General features: G+C 40.2%; 1 long non-coding RNA gene across 1 annotated transcript; it reads right to left on the reverse strand.

Moving 5' to 3' along the window:
* Nucleotides 1-5,371: 5,371 nt before the first annotated feature.
* On the reverse strand, nt 5,372-18,890 carry LOC122657976. Its single transcript, XR_006332396.1, has 3 exons — nt 18,880-18,890; nt 12,107-12,113; nt 5,372-5,451 (listed from the first exon to the last, which is right to left on the reverse strand). It is a non-coding gene; the product is annotated as an uncharacterized LOC122657976 (long non-coding RNA).
* Nucleotides 18,891-21,883: the final 2,993 nt, after the last annotated feature.

Genomic DNA, 21,883 nt, shown 5'->3' on the forward strand with positions numbered 1-21,883 from the left:
TAGTGGCCCAAACAACTATTTCTTTGATCAATGTGTTTTCAAAGAAAAGTGGGATCCTATAAAAGACGGGGCTTGATGCTTGAGCATTGATGGATGCCACGTGTGACGTTGTCCAGATATAGACCGTTTTAGTAGCTTGTCTATCATTTTTTTTTTTTTTTTGGTAAGAGCTTGTCTATCATCTAAATAATCAGATAATTTTTTTTTGGTAGCATAATCAGATTATTGATTCAAGTATTTTTTGATGAAAGATTATTATTATTCATTAGTGAGTGAACTGTCGGCGACTTGGGTCGTTCCGTCCATGCTGCCAGTTGGCTTTACTTTGCTTTCTCGTAATTGCCCCCATGTGGCTTCGTGGGACAATTTTGGATTGTTTATATTTATACCATTATTTATTTACTAAACTACGAAAGTACCCTTTTAGTCGTTAGCTTAGCCGTATATAATACTATTGTAGGCGGATTTTACCATAACAACCCCATTGCTCAGAGAGCCTTCTCCTAAATTTTTAATTATTTTTTTGGGAGAAAGAACGCTACTTGGTTGCGTGTGGTGCGCGATCCGTACACCCAGGCATAGGACCACGGGAAATGTCATCGCACCCCCATGGAAAGGCAAAAATCCCCGAGGGTGCGATGGTCATTTTGCACGGCCCTGTGTCAAGGTGTAGCCGTGTAGGGTCCCACACACCGCATTGGACCAGGTAGCGTTCTCTTTCCCTTATTGTTTTTCTTATTTTTTTTACAATTGACCTTCTATTGCTCATTTGCTTTGACAATTAATCGAATTAAAATCCTCTACAATGCAGGCATCTTGCGGTGCATTGCAGTGCCGGCCTAAGAGCTCGATACGTGTAAAAAGCTTCATCCAACGATGCGAGCTCAATGCAATGCAGTTTTTTTTTTTACTTTATTCTCCAGCTCGGTACCGTTGGATGTTGCATCTTTCACGTGTTGAGCTCAAAGGCCCGCACTGCTGTGCACCATAAGATTAAGACGCTGTAGAGGATCATTTTTCCCAACTAATCCATGAATTCCTCTTCCGAAAATGAGAAATAGCGGTTTTTTCCCCTTTGCGAACCAGACCCAAATACCGGTTCAATCCTCTGTGATTGATGACTGAACATAAAACACTAAATTCAAGGTTCAAGAAATTGGGATTTGATTGGAAAATCTGGGTGTTTAGTTTTTTTTTTTTGGGTGTTGGGTGGGGGGTGGGAGGGGTGGGTCAACTCAACCCGATTCTTTTTTATTCATATTGGAATCAGCCATGATTTCATCATAGATTCATATTACTCTAACCTTGACTAATTCGCAAATAGCATTAGCTTCCCTCCTTCCACCCATGGTTCGAGAATTCGGTTTCGCCCATGATTTCGCTCAAGCAAAAAAATTGAGTTGGGCTCAGATCTCGGTGAGTTGGTGCAATTTTTTTAAAAAAAAAATTTGTTTGATGGTTTCGATGGATTTTTTACCTAGTTTGGTCGTGAAACTTGATATACAATTTATTTTGAACCATTTAATCGCAATGGCAATATCAAAATTTTTAAAATCGAAGTCCAAATAGGAGCTTAACTTCGGACTCTAGGTTGGTAGGCTACGACATACTAATAGACCCTATTCTACACATAAATTAGTAATAGAAAGCAATCAAAGCATAAATTAACGTAAAAGAACTTAACATATACCTATGATTCCAAACCATAGTTTCAAAGCAAGTGAGCCTTTCCATGTCATAGTGTTGCTATAGCATTATACGTATTCTTCCACATAATACAAAAAAGTGTTGTCATCAACTATTTGAAGGAACCCTATCTTACGGTATGGAAGAAGCGGTTGTAATGAGATCGATCCACTATTACTGCCACTAGATTGTTGAACTACCATCGGCATGTATGGCTGGGTTGGGACTATGAATATGTCGTCCACAAAATTCTTGATGTAGATCAACGTTTCCACGCTTTTGTTGAAGTTATGTGGTGATTTTCCGTAAAAAATTGCGAAGAAAGATGAAGTTTTGAGTCAAATTTGAGCACACCAAAGGAATGCTCATCGAGACGAACAAGGCAGTTGAGATCTCAATTGTTTCGGTCGAGTTCTGTACACTTTTATGTAGGGGTTTGGTGAGATCTTGATCGAACCAAGATCTCAACTGAGATAATGTATTATTTCCATTTCGCCTATCATCTCGTCCCAATAATCCAAAAAAACTGAGATATTACCGAGATCTCGGCGAGTTCTTGTTCCATGCTTCCACCTTGCTCGCTATCACAGGACTTTCATTTTTTATTTTTTTTTGCCTTTTGGGAAGCCTACTTTTAAGATGTGAAATGTGTATAACTTTTGGGTAGCTCCAATAGAGGAATTCAAGAAGAGTTTTCCATTAAACTCATCAAAGTAAATTACACTTGTCTTGGAGGATCTAATGTTTAGAGAAATTATGTTTGGGGTACTTAACATTTGAACTGTTATGTGTGGACTACCTCATGTTTCATAAATATTATGTTTATGGTATTTTTTTCTCCATATTTTCAATTTCATTTTTCTCTTCTCCATCCAATGTGTCACTCCGTTCTTTCAAGGCGGTAGTGAAAGACCATATCCATTATATCGGAGGAGAAGGTGGTGATGGCGATGGTGGGAGGTGATGGCATGGGCAATGTTGGAAATATGAAAAAAATATCTCAAACATATTAAATCTAACGTGAGGTGAAAATTTCATACTTAGAAAGGAAACTTTTATAATCATTATCCCACTTGATTATGTCACTAACTTCAAATCATTCAATATATAGTTATTAAATTTCACTCTACTTGGCATCCAAATCCCTTAAATTTGAGAAGTAAAATAAAAATTATATCTAAAAATATCATTACAAAATATAGCAATACATTTAATTAAGTCATTAATACAATCATATTTGGGTAATAATTTCAAAAGTTTCTTTTTAGGTTTGAAAATATTCACTGTCCTTCTCATCTCTTTAATTTCATTTATAGCCAAACAGTACCCTAAGGCAGTACATACTAGAGTTGTAATTGATTGGATTCAGGTCTCTTAATTAAAAATTAGATTGCACTGCCCATTTAATTATGCAGACTTAAACCAGAGGCTATGCCTTCTAGTTCACTGTTTAATATGGCTCTAAAAACCATATTTAATCTCAATAAGGTCTGAAAACAATCTTATTCTTTTTTAGAACCTGTAAACCATGACATAAATAACTAGTGTTCAATCCCATCAAATCAAAATTAATCTTAAATGTATTTAAAAAATATTTATAAAAGAAAAAAAAACTATACATAAAGGCTAAGCTTGGAAGCCAATCCAAGAAAACAAAAGAAAAAAAAAAACATGATGACACAATGATTAATTTATGTGTCTATCATTCTCTTCAAATTAAAATTTTTTTTTTGAAATTTTCTTTTCTTTTCTTTTCTTGGCTTGCAAACATAACCAAAGAGTCAAAAGGTACCTCATGTTTAGTGCTATAAGTAGGGTTGTAAATGGATAACCGCAAATCCGAATTCGATCCGCATCCGTATCCATTTCAGAGTATCTGAATTCGTTTAGAGATATCCGGAAAAAAATCCAAATACTCCGATAAAAATCCGAATCTGAATACTTAATTATAAAAAATTAAGTAAATAACGATCTTGAGGGTTTTTGAAGATTCAACAGGTTCTAGAATATGAGGAAAAAAGAATCACAATTTAAAACTATGGATTGAGAGTGAATTGTATCCACTAGGGGGAGGAAGGTTCGAGTTACACAAGGCAGAGGTGTAAACGGATGGTTGAAAATCCGAATTCGATCCGCATTCGAATCCATCTGAAGCTGTTTAGAGGTATTCGAATTCGACTACGAAATATCTGAATCCAATTACATCTGATCCGTATCTGAGCCGAATTCGATCCGTTTACAGGCCTAGCTATAAGGTCTTCCTGAAGAGGGCATGAAGAGAAGTTTAGCTCTAACCCTTTAACAACCTTTTTTGTTGGAGGGAAAGGGTTGAACAATCAAATAATACACCACACATTTAGTGCAAAAGACAATACTAGGGCTGCAACAGGGTCGGGTTGGGCCCGACTTTATAAAACCCTAGCCCAACCCTAAGTCTCCTTAGTTAGGCCCAAGCCTGAAAAATCCAACCCTGACCCGCCCTTAGGGTCGGGCTAGGCTGACCTTGATTGGCCTTGATCATGCGGAGGGGGAAGGAAATGCATGGGCTGGAATGGGCCAGGGAAAAAATTATTAATTTTACTTAAAATAACACTATAATAAAATGTATTATATCACTTGTTATCTTCATATATAACATATGGGTAATTTACATATATCACCCCTGAGGTTTAACAAAAGTATGATTTTACCCTCCAGTTTTGGAAAATTCTGCGTACCCCCTGAGGTTTACAAACGTTAACAAATAAATCCATTCCGTCAATTCATGACTAACAGTGTTAAAATCAAGGGGCCAAGTTACAAAAATACCCCTTCAAGAAAAAAAAAAAAAAAAACAAAAACTGCAACTATCGCTCATGGCCTAAGCCCGCTTTGCCCCTACTGTTGAGTGTCTTCTCCGGTTAGATTGTGGAAGGAGAGGTCGAGAGTAGCATTGGCAAGGATTTTCTTTGCAAAGTCCGGTGGGATAGCTCCGGAGAGCCTATTGCAAGAGTGGTTCAAGTAACGGAGTTTATCTCCTCCGAAATCTGTTGGCAATGATCCGTTGATTAGGTTCGACGACAGATCGAGAATTTCTAGACCTTCAAATCCGCTGGGCACACCGCCAGAAAAGTAATTGCTGCTAAGGGAAGGGACGGTGAGATTAGGAATCGTAGTTAGATTGTCAGGGATCTTTCCCGCCAAGGCATTGTCGGATAGGTTGAGAAATTCGAGGCTATTGAGCCCACCGACATACTCTGGCAACGAACCGGAGATGACGTTGTTGGAGCGAGCGAGTGATTGAAGCTCAAAAGCGTTGAACAACGAGGCGGGTAGAGTTCCATTGAAGGAATTATTGGAGAGATCGAGATGGCGAAGGTGTTCGATCATGCCCAAGCCTTCTTCTGGTTGTTTGTCTAGTTTTACGAATTAAGTTTGGTTGAGAAATCCTAAGCTATCTCACCTCACTGGCCAGTGATGAGATTCCTGAGAGAAAGCAACACGAATTCCTAGTGAAAGTCTAGGGGTTTGTTTGTATTTTGGCTTTTCTTCTGTATTAGAGAGGTTTTGTGACAAAGAAGAAAGAAAGAGTTGCAGAGGCGAAGGAAAAGGATGGAAATGGTATGAGAAGAAAGAATCATATTGATTTTGGTTTTTAAACATTTGCCACTCAATCACTCCTCTTCAACCTCTTCGCCTGAACTGAATCATCAGCATCTTCACCATCACTCTCTGCTCCACCCTCATCACCATCTCCCTCAAGATCCTCACAATCAAACCCTAACCCTAAACTCTGATTTGTTCGCCTGTAATGGGGCAATCTGTCGACTAGATGTTGAGTGAGATGGTGTCACGCCCCTATTCCAGACAAGGAATATAATATCATATAAAGGGTGACTAGGACGACGCGTGTCATCCTACTAAATCGCCCGGATCATAGACACGGTGTCCCAACGCACAGTCATAACCAATATTAATACAATATAATATTAGAATGCGGAAAAAGAGAGGGAATATTACATTCCAAGGATCAGTAGTATTGCGGAAGCGTATAATCGAATAGTTACAAGATGTTCAAAGGCTAGATGATAAATACAGTACTTAGTTACATTTCCAATGACCATCTAATAACTATCAAAAATGGTATAACAGTAAATGTTTCAATATAGGCCTTAGCCTCAAAAGTAAATCAAAAAGGGATCAAGTCCCGAATATCCTCACGGCCCGTAAGCACAATCATCGCAAGGACACCCGCCGCCATGTTCCTCAAACACGGCCTCCGGTTCCTCCTCACCAATCTCATCGTATCCCGAGGGCTGAACTCCAAGTCCCGCGAGACATCCGTCACCGCATCATAATCTAAAAAAAAATGTGCGCACTAGGGGTTAGCTCCACCGAGCCGTGAGAGGATGGGGATGCACAAACACGCACCACATAGTCCAATGATGCATGCACATGTTAAGTCCATTTTTTCACCTAACAAACAACTAAGTCAATGGCATATGCTACCGTGACAACTCGGGAGACACGTGGGTCACTTAACTTATCGCCACAATGAAACCTCAATTGTCACGTGGGACCTACGCCCGATCGAAGCCTCCAAGACCACTCAAGTGGCGACCTCGATAACCAATACTACCATGAGTGGCCTCTCCCACCTCCACGTAATCCGTGCACGATTACCCAACACCTAAACCCCTGTTGGTAAGGGTCGTAGCATAAAGGTGTGAAATCCTAGCCATAAATATACTACATGCAAGTCCTATCGCCCCGAGAGGTAATCCGGCGCATCAACTTTTCATCCGGTTTAGTGCCCTAAGCACAAAGACGGCACGGCGCATACATTCAATATGACATTCAACATAATTTCTTCATAAATGTATATAGTGTTCGGGTTCCGGCACCGAGACCCATCAAGGTACAACATTATCAATCAACATTATAACAATTATATATAAAAGTATGCAATATGCGCAAACATGCTTATTAATTATAATGAGTACATAATATATAATGCAATAATAATAACAAGCCTAAACAACCAAACCCACTCACAACGTATACGCCAAGCACCAAGATTATCGTTGTCGCCTCGATCAAGCAATAAGCCACAAGATGAATATATTAACCTAAACAAAGAGTGAAATAAGGTTAAACGAGCGAAGGGAAAGGATCCCCAAAAGGTCTTCCATAATCACTTAAGTATAAGGTTTTAGAAACAAAGTGGTTGCAGGAGTGGTTTCATGCCCAAATTCCGCAACCACATGTAAATCCTAGGAAACCAGGGGTTCGTGACGCTTTAGTCAAGGTCGGTTGCGATGTGGTTTTAAAACGAAATTGAGTGTAAATCCTAGGAAACCAGGGGTTCGGACGTTTTAGTCAAGGTTTGCAGATGTGGTTTTAAAACGAAACCGAGTGTAAATCCTAGGAAACCGGGGTTCGATGGACGTTTTAGTCAAGGTCGGTTGCGGATGTGGTTTCGTAAAACTCGAAACCGCCCATAAATCCGAAGCTTCACGGGGCCTTCTCGGGAGGTAATTTCGGGTGGTTTCTTTGGTCCGAAACCACATGTAAATCCTCACACCTTCAGTCCAAAATTCGAAGGATCCCCCTCCAAGGACTCCATTTTCAAGTGGTTTTTAAAGCATAAGAACATCTAGGAAACTCCATCCTAAGCTCATTAGGGCCCTAAGACCTCTCTAGGTCCATTCAATCACAATAGGTTCAAGAAAAGGAACCGAGAAGAACCTAACCTAAGCATAATAGGGTCCAAACCTCAAATCTCTCAAATGGAACTGAGAACCCTTACATTAGAGCTCATAATGGAGTGAAATAACTCCACCATAGCTTAGGCTTTAAGGCTCCATCGACTTCCTAGGTTCCAAGAGAGCTCTAGGTCAATCTCTCCCATTACCCAACCCCTTTTAAAATCCGAAATAGAAGAAGGAAGAAGCTTTAATAGCTTACCTACCCCCAAGATGAGAGAGCTCCACGATTTATGGCCCAAGAGATGGGGTCTCCACCTTCCACTAAGCCTCTCCCTTCCTCCTCCTCTTTCTCTCCTCTTTCTCTCCTCCACGATTTAGGGTAGATGAGAATGATGAAGGAGAAGTAATGTTCTCTCTCTCCCTCTTGGACTCATTTATAATAAATGGGTATTTGGGTACCTCTAGTCAAATGGGTCATGAGGCTTAATGGGTCGACCCATTAGTTCTATGTGGGTAAGTGGATGGAATAACCCATCATTGGGTCAATAGGTTAAATGGGCCTGCCCACAACTTTAATTAGGGAAAAGTCCATTCATAGATGGGTTCATATGAGATGGGTATAAGTCCCCAATGTACTTCCCAAAGGTAAGTGGGACCCGAACTTAAAATATTCTCTTCTCTCATGAAATAGCTCGAACGGTTCAGACCTGGACCCGCACTTCGAGGTCACCAAGGGAAGAATAAATAATAAGACTTGAGGCTAGAACTTACTTTTCCCCTGTCATGGTTTATCACCCATGACCCCGAATAGCTTTGCCACGCAATGCCAAGGTCATCGCGAACGAATTATCCAACCGAGGTGACGGTCCAGGATGCTCTCTCCCGAACTCCTCGCTTCCGGGCTGGTACTTGGAGGGTAGTCGACGAAGTCGTCGCCAACGAACTTTCCCCACCGGCGGTTGAGGAATCTTTCCTCCACAGCAAACCCATCTTGTGGTCAACGATTTTGTAGCTAGGTTTGACCATCATGGAGAAAGTCACCAAGATACATGGCGCGGTATCTACACGTCACGAGAAGAAATAATATTTAATTATATCCCGGGGTACGGGTATAACAGATGGGGCAATCTGTTGGACTATCTCAACAATTTCAACCCTCGCCAAGATCTCGAAAGTCTCATCAAGTAGTCTCCTTTGCCCACGCTCTTCACTTACAGGTGCAACTAATCCTCTGCTTCTATGCGCAGGGTAGATTTAAGGATGTGATTGAGGTTTTCAAGAAAATGGATGACAAAAAGATGCATGCTACAAACCTTGTCTTTTAATAATATGATGGCACAGTTATGCGGCGCTGGGATGGTTGTAGAAAACCCACTCCAGTTTCGAATTCTTGCATTTTCTGTAGTTTTGAATGGATTTGCTTCTAATTTCTCTGTGGTTGATGGTCTATGGTTTGACCCAATTCTAGTAAATTTACTGGAAATCCCCAGTTTTAATGGCTTCCATGGTGTTCCCTACAAGGATACCTGCAACTTATCTTCCCTAATCGATTTGGGGAAGATGAGTTGCAGGTGTTTTTTCTTTTTTTTTTCTTGAAGGGGTATTTTTGTAACTTTACCCCTTGATTTTAACACTGTTAGTCATAAACTGACGGAATGGGTTTATTTGTTAACGTTTGTGAACTTTAGGGGGGTACGCAGAATTTTCCAAAACTCAGGGGTAAAATCATACTTTCGTTAAACCTCAGGGGTGGTATGTGTAAATTACCCATAATTTATTATACAACAAAATGTGGGTGAAGTTTAAAGTTTATAATATATATATTATATCGATATATATCTTATAATATAACTTAAAACAGGGCCGAGCTGGGCCGAGCCGGGCCAAGCTTAGCTCAAGGCCTCAACCTTGACCCGATTCGACCCTGACTCAAAGCCAGAAATTTTCGGTCCTGACCCGCCCTCAAGGCCAAATATCTCAGCCTAGACCCTGTTCGGGTTCGGGCCGAACTTGCACCCTTAGACAATACTTTTCAAGTCATCTTGTTAAACCCCCCCCCCAAAAAGGGTAATTTACACATACCACCCCTGAGGTTTAACGAAAGTATAATTTTACCCCCCCAATTTTGGATAATTTTGCATACCCCCCTGAGATTTACAAACGTTAACAAATACACCCATTCCGTTAGTTCATGACTAACAATGTTAAAAATATGCTGTGAACTGACAGAATTGCCCTTACAAAAAGAAAAAAATAAAAAACAAACCTGCAACTCATCTTCCCCAAAATCGATTGGGGAAGATGAGTTGCAGGTATGGGAGCACCATGGAAACCGAGACAGTGGCATAGTGAGCGAAGGAACCAGAGCGATTTGGAGCAAAGTGTACCCAAGGCCTAAGCACCACTTCAAGTTGATCAGTCTCAGCTTCTTGCACCCAACCGCAATACCCAAATCAGAAATCAATTTACACCTAACCAGCCATAACTTCTCCAAATGCCTTGCTTCCGCTATAGCCACTGCAGCAGAATCCGTGAGCTCAGTACCATTAGACAGATCAAGCTCGATCAAAGATGAGATTGCCCGCTTTGTACCCATCTCTAATGACCTGATGCCTGTAGACAATAGGGGCACCCTCCTCCTGCCATTTTTTAACCTCCTCCTTGATCAACAATTGGGTTGTGGGATCATCAGAATCGTCCAACACTTGGATGAGTCCAAAATTCTTTTATTCAGTTCCAACTTGCACAAAAGAGAAAGTGTGAGAGAAAGAGAAAATAAGTACACAAGAGAGAGAGAGAGAGAGAGAAAATAACAGCTCAACATGTATTTGAGAATTTCCAACCCCATGCCTGCAACTCATCTTCCTTAATCGATTTTGGGGGAGATGAGTTATAGGTTTGTTTTTTATTTTTTTCTTCTAGTAAGGACAATTATGTCAATTCACAACATATTTTTAACATTGTTAGTCATAAACTGAAGGAATGAGGTACCGTTTGACAACGTTACTTTTCTGTTGTTTCTGTGCTATTAATGTTTCCAGCACACAATTAGCACAGAAAATGCGTTTGAGAAATCCGTTTTGTTTCACTTGTTTTTGATAACAAAAATCAAAATTAATAAAAATTTATGAATTTAAAAACGTTTTTGTAATAACAACAATTTGTTGTTTTTACAATTTTTGGACCAAAACCTAAAAACTGTTATCCGATTCCATCATCACTCATAAAGACGAATTGTCAAAAAAATGAGCCGCATCTTGACTCTCCTCTCTTGCTCTCTAGCAGAAGCTTCACCGAATTGACAAAAAAATGAGCCGCATTTCAATATACACTTTATATTGGTTTGTAATAACTAATGTCCTAATGTTATTGACTTTAAATGGATTACAATATTAATGGTTACACATAATTCTCTTTATATGGCTTTTCAATATTTTTTTTATTAAAAATAATTTTTAATGTTGTAGCATCCATGACTTTATATGTATTTTAGTAAAAACGACAATTTTATAATTTATATTAATCAATACAAAGCTGTTATAGAAACAGGTTTTATCAAACACCTTTCAGTATTAATAATGTTCTGGATGCGTTTCTGGAACAGGTTTATCAAACACCTTTCAGGAAGCCAATAACGTTATTCTGGTAACAGTAACACCAAAATACGTTTTTGGTCAGAAACGACACAGAAACACTAGTAACGTTGTCAAATGGTGCCTGAGTGTATTTGTTAACATTTGTCAATCTCAGGGGGGTACGCAGAATTATCTAAAACTGGAGGGTAAAATTATACTTTCATTAAACCTCAGGGGTGGTATCTATAAATTACCAAAAAAATAAAAAACACCAAGAAGACTATACCTATGTTTTTGCCCTCTGTGACATCTTAACTAAAATCAAATAAGATAATATTTTGGGAAATTGTTAAACCCCAAAGATTCACGAGTCTCACAATCCAATCGCATAAAAAAAATTCATTACCCCTATTTTATAGTTCTTGATGTCAGAAATGTCATTTGGCATAATTGGATTGGACCATAAGTTAACTGTGAGATAGTTTATGCGCAAGTTATAAAATCCCTTTGAGCTTTATGGGTTCATGATGCATGGCTAAGATTTTTTTAAGGAAAGAAAAGAGCTAATCCTACATTAAAAGAGAAGAAATAAAATTAAGAACATCCATCTTCTATCCCTAGGTTCTTTAGCAACAAATCCTAAAATCTCCATTGAAGAGTTATTACAAATCTTTAAAGAGAACCGTTCCAATCTTGTAGAAATCAATCAGATGAACATCAAGGAGTAGTTTAAAGCATTTCCAAGGCCATGTCACATTCTTTTCTGTTGGATTCAGCTTCAGCAATTGATCAGACACAGGCAACACGAACATGTATTGTGGAGTACCCCATATGGCAGCTTGCCTCAAACCCTTGGAAAAGTCTTGTGATATCTGTTACGTACTCCATATTTATCTTATTTAATAGTTATTTAATATTAAATAGTTAATTATTAAGAATTATTTAATGTTAAATAGTTAATTATTTTTTTTGGTAGAAAAAAGGCTATTCATTCATGTGCACCCAACACCAAACCGAGGAAATCAACATACATAAAACAGATAAATAACATGATAAATGCAAGGAAAAGATATGCGGTATCCAAAACCTAGGAGTAGAAATTGACCCGGTCTCACATGTTATTGACTGGGTCATCCAGGCTAGGGGATGGGTCACAACCACTTCCCTAGATAAAATGTTGTAGATACAGTTAGGATTAAGTACATGCACATTCGTGCCAAAAGAGGGGACCCCATACGTGCCGATGATAACATCAGAAAGGTTATGAGCAAGCCCAGAGAAAAAGCTGTTGACACACCTTCCAATACAGCTGGATACATGACAAATATCCAAGATGTTGTAGGGATCAGTATGGATGGGCATGGCTGACAGAACCATGTGCTTTCCCACCAAGGTAACTGACAACCTGACAAGGCACCACGCTTTTCCAACAGCCACTGACGATGGCGACGGTGGTGGAGAGCACGGAGACCACGAGCAAGACCGGCCTGAGTTCGTATGCCTCCCATCTTCGGGAGTCTGTTTCGCTCATTTCGACAGTGAGAGGATCATCCATAGCGAAACTAGAGCCCAGAGTATCATCCACGGAGATACTCAAACCACCAGGGAAGAGATTGCCAAAGCTGAAACGAGCGAGGATGAGCTCCAGACGCCAAAAGGCGAAACTCTTCGCCAGTGCCTTGTCGGCATTGCACCCAAGTGCACCCCTGTCCAGAGCATTGGTTCCACGATTCATGGCTATCAGTTTCAGCTGAGCACCGATGACTCATAACTCCTCTTCGATTGGGTTGCTACAAGGATCGATGACGATGGTGGACTTGCCTTGTTATACCCGCACCCCAGGAGTATAATTAATTATTAATTCTTCCCCGTGACGTGTAGTTATCACTGCCACGTATGCCGGTGAGTTGTTCTCACTGGTGGTCAAACCCAGCTATATTGACCATAGTACGAGGTTGCCTATGGAAACTAGTCGGGACCATGGAGGTTGCCCCTTGACGTGTCAGGGGTAAGTAGTTGACCAAATTTTATTGTGTGCTTACTGCCCTCGAAGTGTGGTCCAAAGGCCCTGACCTCTTATGGTGGGAACCACCTTCCTACTCGCATCGGAGGCAAGGTTATTGGCTGCCTCCGACCCTGCATCCAATGCTGCTAATAAGGACCCTTGTGGGTGAGACCCTGTGGCTAAGGTACTATTGGCGCCCTGCCATGTTTGACCCTACCCAAATAGACCCTAGGGTACACTATGAGGCCTTATCCAAACAGGCCATTAATAGTGGTTTTCTATAAGAGAGAGGTGGGTAGGACTATTCATTAGTCTTGGCTCATTTCTACCTAACCTAACCTAACCGTGCTTGAGAAGGGAGTTATGAAGAGAGGAGGCGGCAAGGAGGAGAAGAAGGAGAAGGAAGGGAAGAAGAAGAAGGAAATGGCTGCTGGGTTTGGAGCTTTAAAGAGGGCACATCTTGTGTATCTCAGACCAGGTAAGCCAAGTGCCCTTTTCCCCCATTTTTCTCTCTTCCCCCTTGCTCGTTTGAGCTTGGGTGGTTCGTTGGTTGCAGCCCCAAGATGGGGATTTCTTTTTGGAAACCCAAAGGGTTAGCTCGAGCCATGTGTAGTTTCCCCTTGTAGGATGCTATCCCATTTCATTACAATCCTATAAAGACCTCTATTTGACCTCTTGCTGAATCTATTTGATTCTAAAGCTTCAACCACCAAAGAAAACCCCAAATCTGGATTTTTGAGCTTTTGATCCTTTAAACCCCCTTAAATCTTTGAATGTTGGGTGTTTCTAAGACCCAAATAGACTCCAAGACACCCCTCCCTTGTCCCTTGAGGCTTAGAGAACCAAATGGGACAACCCTGGGCTTTTAAAGACCTTGAAATCACACTTGGGTTGCATCGGAGGCAAGACTGCGTGAGTCCGATGTTTGCCTCCGATGTCTCCCGAGCCGCAGGGGAAGGTCGGAGGCAAGGTCGGAGGCAAGCCTCGCCGAGTCCGACGTTGCCTCCGATGCGCTTTTAAGGCTTATAACTTATGTAAATGGTGGGGTTTCTCTATGAGGCCTCCCCTACACTCTCACACACTCTTATTCACTTCCATAGGTGCCAACATATGTGCAATGGGGTGATTTTAAGCGGGAATCGTTGCGCTTATACAAATTCCATTTAAAGTAATTGGTGAGTGGGTTTGGGTGACTGTTTGAGCTTGTTTACTATTGCTTATTCATGCATTTATGAATTATATTGTGACATTATCATTCAAGCATGATTGCATATTTGCATTTATTCTTATTCGATGATGATGATTTGGATGATATGGATTTGTGTTGGGTTACGTGTCGGGAAGTACCGGCACGGAACCCCCAATTACGTGGAATTGTATATTGCATCTCATTCTTGTTCGTATGCGCCGTGTTGTGCTTGGTACCGGTGTTAGATGGAATGGGACGTTGACACACCCGGATGTACCTCTCAACACGATAGGATTCATGTAGTATATCCGTGGTTAGGCTCGTTCCCTATGCTACGACCCTTACCAACAGGGGTTTAGGTGTTGGGTAGCCGAGCACCGCCGCCGTGGAGAGTTAGAGAGGCCAGGCCAGGGGTAGTAATGGTTATCGGGTCGCCCTCTGGGTGGTGATGACTACGACGCGCGGGCTCCATAGTAATAATTGAGGTTGCATTGTGGTGAGAATGGAAGGATCCACAATGTCTTCCCGAGTTATTGCAGTAGCATATACCCATTGACTTAGCATTGTGTGTTAGGTGGTAAATGGCTCAGTTCCCTATGCTACGACCCTTACCAACAGGGGTTTAGGTGTTGGGTAGCTGAGCACTCCTGCCTGTGGAGAGTTAGAGAGGCCAGGCCAGGGGTAGTAATGGTTATCGGGTCCGCCTCGGGTGGTGATGACTACGACGGCGGGCTCCATAGTAATAATTGAGGTTGCATTGTGGTGAGAATGGAAGGATCCACAATGTCTTCCCGAGTTATTGCAGTAGCATATACCCATTGACTTAGCATTGTGTGTTAGGTGGTAAATAAATTAATAATAGCATGCACCATGGACTATTTGTGATTGTGTGATTGTGCATCCCCTTTTCTCTCTCACTAGCTCGGTGGAGCTAACCCCCCTGTACACGTTCTTTTTAGTTTTGGATGCGGATGATACTTGTGGAGCTAGAGACGGTGACTAAGGATCATGGCGATGGTTGCCCATGATGATTGTGCCTACGGACTATCACGTTACTTGGGATCGTTCCCGTTTTATTATTTTTGAGCATTGTGTTTTGTACAAACTTTTATGTTTTACCTTTTTGGTAGCTACTTGATGGTCATAGGAATTTTGTAACTATGTTACTTATTATCATTAGCCAATGAACATCTTATAGTTATTTCTTTTACGCTTCCGCAAACTCTGACCTATCTCGGAATGTAATATTCCTTTGTCTTTCGCACTCTAATATTATTGTATTGTAATATTGGTTTATGACTGTGAGTTGGCCACTGCATCGAGATCCTGGCGGTGAGGTGGGATGACACGTGTCATCTCAATCATACCCTGATATTGTATTCTATCCCTTGTCGGGATAGGGGTGTGACATGCCTGGTTATCGCTCTGCAAGAGCATAAACAACAAGCCGAAGGGGGAGTCGAAGATGCGGCGATCTTTTGGGCATTAGAGCCTTGCCATCTGCATCGCAAGGGGGTATTTGAGCCTTGCCGCAGATTCAGTCTACTCCTTGCAGCATCGCCGGAAATCAGAGCAACTCCAACAATCGGAGCCTGAGTAACGCCGGCAGTAGAAGCAGAGTCTAGATGTTCCTTGTCATGGGGCAAAGAGTTGGGGGTCCACGGCTTCGTGCTCGATGTCCCAGAAGGTGCCGTTGCTCTTGAGTCTCCATCGTCCATCCCTAAGCTCATCTGCACCCAAAGTGTATACACTAAGGTACCAATCACTTCCACCTCGCTCAGCTTCCAACCATCCAAAATGATGAACACGCTCAGTTTTAGAGCGATACATAGGAGTAAACAAGAGAAAGGGAAGGCCAGGTGATGGGAGCAGAGCGGAGAGGAAATGACTATAGGGGGCGAAGGTCGTCGGCCATCATCGGCATCATCATTGGCTGCGGTGTCTTCGTCATTGGGGGTTCTGATGATCATGGCTGAAAAGCTGAAGAGAAATGGGGAGAACAGAAAAAAACACGCACTAAGGCGAACTGAAGAACACCCATGGAGGCAGACAGATAACATGCACGACGATGGACAAGGTACTAACAGCGGTGGAAAAGGAAAAACGAAAGAAAACCCTAGAAGAAGAGGGATCTTTTTTCACCTTCTAAAAGCGAACCACCCATCTCTCTCTCAACACAGGACACTCTTCGGCGGAAAAGGAAAAAACGTTTAGGTATAAAATTCAAAAGTAAGAAACTTATTAAATAGTTAATTAGTAACAGTAAATGTGTAATTAGTTATTAGCAATATGATGAATTGAAGAGAAATTGTAGGAGAAGTTGTAGAAGTGGGTAGTGGTTAGTTATGATAACCAATTGTTGTATGTATATTTATTTTTAGGTGGTGAAATAGAAAGTAGACTTGGAATCCCTAATTTTTCTTTAGAGATTATCTTGAGAGAGGTAGACTACCTCCCAACAAGCCAGACGTCTGGTGGTAAAGCCCCAAACTCCTCTTTTCCCCTGTTTTCTTTCTTTCTCTCTTTATTATTTCTCTTTTTTCTTCTTATTTATTTTTATATTATTCGCGCACACATCAATATCAATCTTAAAATAAGTGAACTTGTTTTTAAACACAATTACATTGCCCCATCCAGTTTCCTGTTAGAAACGTCAAAGCTGACAGCACAGAGGACAATTGGAGTATCATGGATGGAATGTTATAAGGGTGTTCAAACCTTCAAGAGATAATTTGGGAACAGACGCGGAACTCGTGGACTAAAATGAACAATAGAATAACGAAGTTCAAAGATCCAACGAGACACGTTTTGAAAAATAAAGAAAGAATTAGGTTTCTCACTTTAGAGAATAAAACAATTACGGACTTACGGTGCAACCAAATAAAATAAAACATAATAGTAAGGTAACCAAAAACCATTGCAAATCCAACCTCGACAAAAGATTAGAATAAAAAAAGTTAAGGCAAAAGGAAAAAATAGATTCTCCCTCCAAGGTCTTTGTTTGTAAAATCAGTTCCCCAACTGCCCATAGACAATTAGTAAAATCATAAGAGAAAAATAAATACCACCACGTTTCCTTCTCATGGAAACAGAAGATACACTTAGTCATTATTTAACCCCCATTTAGCTAATTTTACCGTACAAGGTAACCTGTCCAGGATGACCCTCAACAAAAGAAAAAAGCCCTTCAATTTTTAGATCATTTTCCAAACAAAATTCCACCACCTTCGAGGGCCCAAACCCTTATCAGGACAAAAGAAGTTCGATTTCTTGAAAATGGTCAAAGCAACTCATTTACTACTAAGTTGCCCCATTAGACTTTTTCTTTTTTTGGGTTGAGATATAATTGAGTCTTTTATTTGGGGGGAGGGGGAGGAAAGGATTCTATGAACAAGCGGCATAAAGGAGGGCACTAATGAGGTGCGACAAAACAATTTCGCACATAGGAGGACAATGATGTCACATTATGTGAAGAGGATAGAGATAAAGAGAGAAAGGATGCTAGCATACCCTCTCATGGCTGCTCATAAATCTTTTACCTTTCCTTTTTTTTGGGGGGGGGGGGGGGGGAGGGGGAGAGAGAAGGGAGGTGAAGGTGAGTTCATTTGTGGTGACAACAAGTCAACAACTTCACTGACTAACCCAACTGACATCATGTTCTGTGCAACCGCTCCTCAAATGGCTATCCTTTTAAATGTTCTCCATTATCATATTTTCAATCAACTCATGGGCTCAGACAAGGAGATCCCCTATCTTCATATCTTTTTGTTCTATGCTCTGAGGTTCTTTATTCACATCTTGAAATAGCACTTCATCAACGTAGGATTCAAGGAATCAAAATTTCTAGAGGAGGAGAGGCAGTTACTCACATGGCATTTGCAGATGATAATATTATTTTGTCAAGCTACCTCTTCAAAACTTCATTCTATAAGTAAAGAACCTAATGTTGATTCAAGAATCAAAAGGCTATTTTCAAAAAGGCTTCAAATAGCTCCAACATCTCATCTTGATACCTATTTAGGTATTCCTTATGTGAGAGGACGAATAACTAAATCTCAATGTCAAGCTCTTATTCAAAGAATAAATCAAAAGCTTGGTATTTGGAAAACAAAATTCCTCAATGTTGCTGAGAAGCAAATTTTGATGCAATCCACTCTCTCGGCCTTACCACTTCACTACATGTCGTGTTTTCGACTCCCTTCATCCATACTTCATGAACTGGACTCTCTTAGTCGAAGATTCTTTTGGTCTAATGGAGACTCTAAATTAACCCCAACTTTGAGATGGAATAAAATCTGTCAATCAAGAGCAAAGTGGTGGCCTTAATTTAAAGCTTTCTAGTCAAATGAATTAGACCTTACTTGCTAAATGATGCTGCCCTCTCCTCTATCCTAATTCTTCTTTCTGGGGCAGATAAATGAAAACTAAGTATTTTCCAAATACTGACTTTCTTCATGTTAAGAAAACAACGCCCAGAAGTGGCAATTTGCAGAAAAAATACGAAAAACAGAGAAGAACAAGCACCCACAAACACACATGATTTACGTGGTTCACCCTCAAAATGGAAACTACATCCACGGTCGAGCAATAGAACGAATTTCACTATTCTCTGGAAATGTTACAAAACCACTCTTACAACCCTTTTAGAGATAAGAACATTATATAGAGAAGCCCTAACCAGAGGAAGTACAAAAATACCCCTAGACCCAGAAAATGCCAAACCAGACAGGGTCAAACCAAAACATAACATATATCCCAAAATATATTATTTTGAAGATCTTGACGAGCCTTTTTCGCAATCCGAGATCATTTCAAGGCCGAAATGGCCCTCCGAAGATCTCAACCGCACATTCTGGACCAAAATCAGGCTTCACCAATAACACTTCATGCTCCTTGCCCAACCACTGCATCTTGGGGTGTGAAATCCATATTAGGAGCCAGAGATCTTCTCAAGAAAGGTCTTTTATACAACTGGTTGATGGAAACAATGAAACCATATAAACCCTTGGACAAATAATTGGATCCCAGGGTTTCGTCCTCTTGAAGCCTCTTTTCCGGTCCCTCATGGGGCTCCAACTCTAGTATCTCAGATCATTCATCAAAGTTTTAGAACTTGGAATTATCTAGAGATCTTTCATTGGTGGCCTCCAGACATTGTTGAATGCATTATGTACATTCCAATTCCTTAATTTCCAACTTCGGACAGATATATTTGGTTGCAAACATCCTCAGGTCAATTCATATTGTGTCTTCTGCTTCTAGAATTATATCTGATGAATGTAATAATTTATTCAATCCTATCTGGAAAAAGACTTGGCACATTAAAACTTCCCCTAAGATCCAGATTTTCCTATGAGAATTACTTCATAATCGTCTTCGAACTCCAAGCTTGTTGAATTCTTGGGGGTCAATATTCCATCCATTGGTCTGAGATGTGTTCCTATGGAGTTGGATAAAAACCATATTTTTTACTTTTGCCAACATAGTTCTACCTCTCTCATTTCTTGGCAAAGATTGTCTCATGGCTTCAAGAAATTCAATGTTGATGGAGCTTCTCAAGGAAATCCAGGATGGGCTGGTATTGGAGGGGTATGTCGAGATCACAATGGAAAATTCATATATTGCTTCAGTAAAGGAGTCGGGAAAGTGTTCACGTGTGCTGCGAAAGCGCTAGCAGTTCTTCAAGCTCTTTTGACAGCATCCGAAATTGGCATCACCAAAATATGTATAGAGAGTGATAGCTTAATGACTATTAATCCGCTGAACCACTCTTTCACCTCCCTACCCTGGCAAATTGAGCACATCATTAAGGATTGTTGGGTTTTATGTCAATACTTTGATCAAGTGTTATTTAAGCATTCCCTTAGGGAAGGTAATTTTGTTGCTGATTCTCTTGCTATTACGGGAGTTGGAGATCAGCATGATATATTTTGGTCTGATGTTCCTCCAGGAATATTTATATCCTTGCAATTGTATCTGGAAACTACTGGGACTAAGTTTCCCCGTCATTATAAATAAATAAATATCTTATTTAAAAAAAGGGAAAAAGAACTCTGTCCGGGAGTTTGGCTTATGCCAACACTCCCATGAGTCTATCTCTCTCCTCCCCATATGAAAAGACACCTCTGCCCCCTTGTTTTGAGCTAGAGAGATATAGACACATAGTGCTGGTGTAGGCCACACTCCCGGACAGAAAACTGCTTCCCTTTCAAAAAACAAAAAAAAAAAAATCAGTGGATAAGATGATTAATCTCTTTTGATAATGAGGATTTTAGCATATGCAACCAATTGTGCAATAACTTATTTAATGAGTGAGACGCATTTAGTAAATTGGAACCTGATTAATATACATATCTTTTAGGGTAAAGTACACTTGAGTTACCTAACCTCTAGAGAAATTATGCCTAGGGTACCTCATGTTTGATTTATTATGTTTGGGGTACCTTACGTTTCATACATATTATTTTTGGGGTATCTTATGTTTTATATATGTTGTGTTTAGGGTATCTTTTCTTTTCATATTTTTTATTTTGCCCATGGATATTATGTTTGGCTGACACTCTTTTTCCTCTCCTCCTATCTATTTGCCAACACATCTTCCGTATAGAGAGAGAGAGAGAGAGAGAGAGAGAGAGTCAAATGGCCATCAAGGGAGAGTGGAGAGGCTTGGCAATGCTACACACCCATTCCGTTGTCGAAGCGGTGGTCGTGGGGAGGTGTTTTTTGAGGTGGTAGTATTGACAAAGCTGAAAATATGAAAAAAGATACTCTAAACATAATATATCAAACATGTAAATATAATATATCAAACATGAAGTGCCTCAAATGTAGTTTCGCCATACGCCAAGTGTAATTTACCTATCTTTTTTATGGTTACACAAATACATTTATCAATATCGAATTACTTATTATGAGTACAAAATTAAAAAAAAAAAATTACTTATTAGCTCAACACGACTTGCTATTTTATTTTTTTTCATTCTAAATTATGATTCTTTTTAAAAAATTTAAAATGGCGTCTTTCGATGTTTATACAAGTGTTTCTTATATAACATTGGTTTCCATTTTATTTCATCTGGATAAGCCTCCTAGGTGTAGGTTTAACTATAATTATTTTGGTCATATGAAGAATACATCATAGTTTAGGTCATGTTTCAAGTATACTATCGAATAAAGCTATTTGGAGGGTAATGATCCGTAAGGCCGACCCTAATAGTTCGTATAAAAGTGATTTGTAGTTATATATATATATTAAACTTTTATTATTAATATTTTATCTCCGCAATAATCCATGTAGTCGACCCCATTTAGTTGGGATCATGGTTCTGAATCTCGGATTGGATCGGATCGATTTCGGTGGAGGCCAATCCCGAGATTAGACCGATACAACAAGGTTTGAATGGATTGTTCCCTGGATCAGCCAACTCAGTTGGATCGGCTGATCCGATCCGATCCTTGACCGGTCGACTGAATAATTTTTTTGATTTTTTCAAAGTTTTTAAGTTTTTTTGTTTATTTTTTATATTAACTTGACCGATATTGATCGATACCAGCTGATATTGACCGATCCGATCTGGATAATATCGGCCGATCCGATCTCGAGATCAAAACACCCACCAACTTTGGCCGATACATGACCGAATCCATAAAACAACAATTTTGGGGGCTTTTTGACCGATCCTGGCTGATTTGTACCGATCTGAAAATGTTTTGGCAATGACCAATACCAAGTCCGATACCT

The sequence above is a fragment of the Telopea speciosissima genome, chromosome 4, assembly GCF_018873765.1.
Source record: "Telopea speciosissima isolate NSW1024214 ecotype Mountain lineage chromosome 4, Tspe_v1, whole genome shotgun sequence".
NCBI lineage: Eukaryota > Viridiplantae > Streptophyta > Magnoliopsida > Proteales > Proteaceae > Telopea > Telopea speciosissima.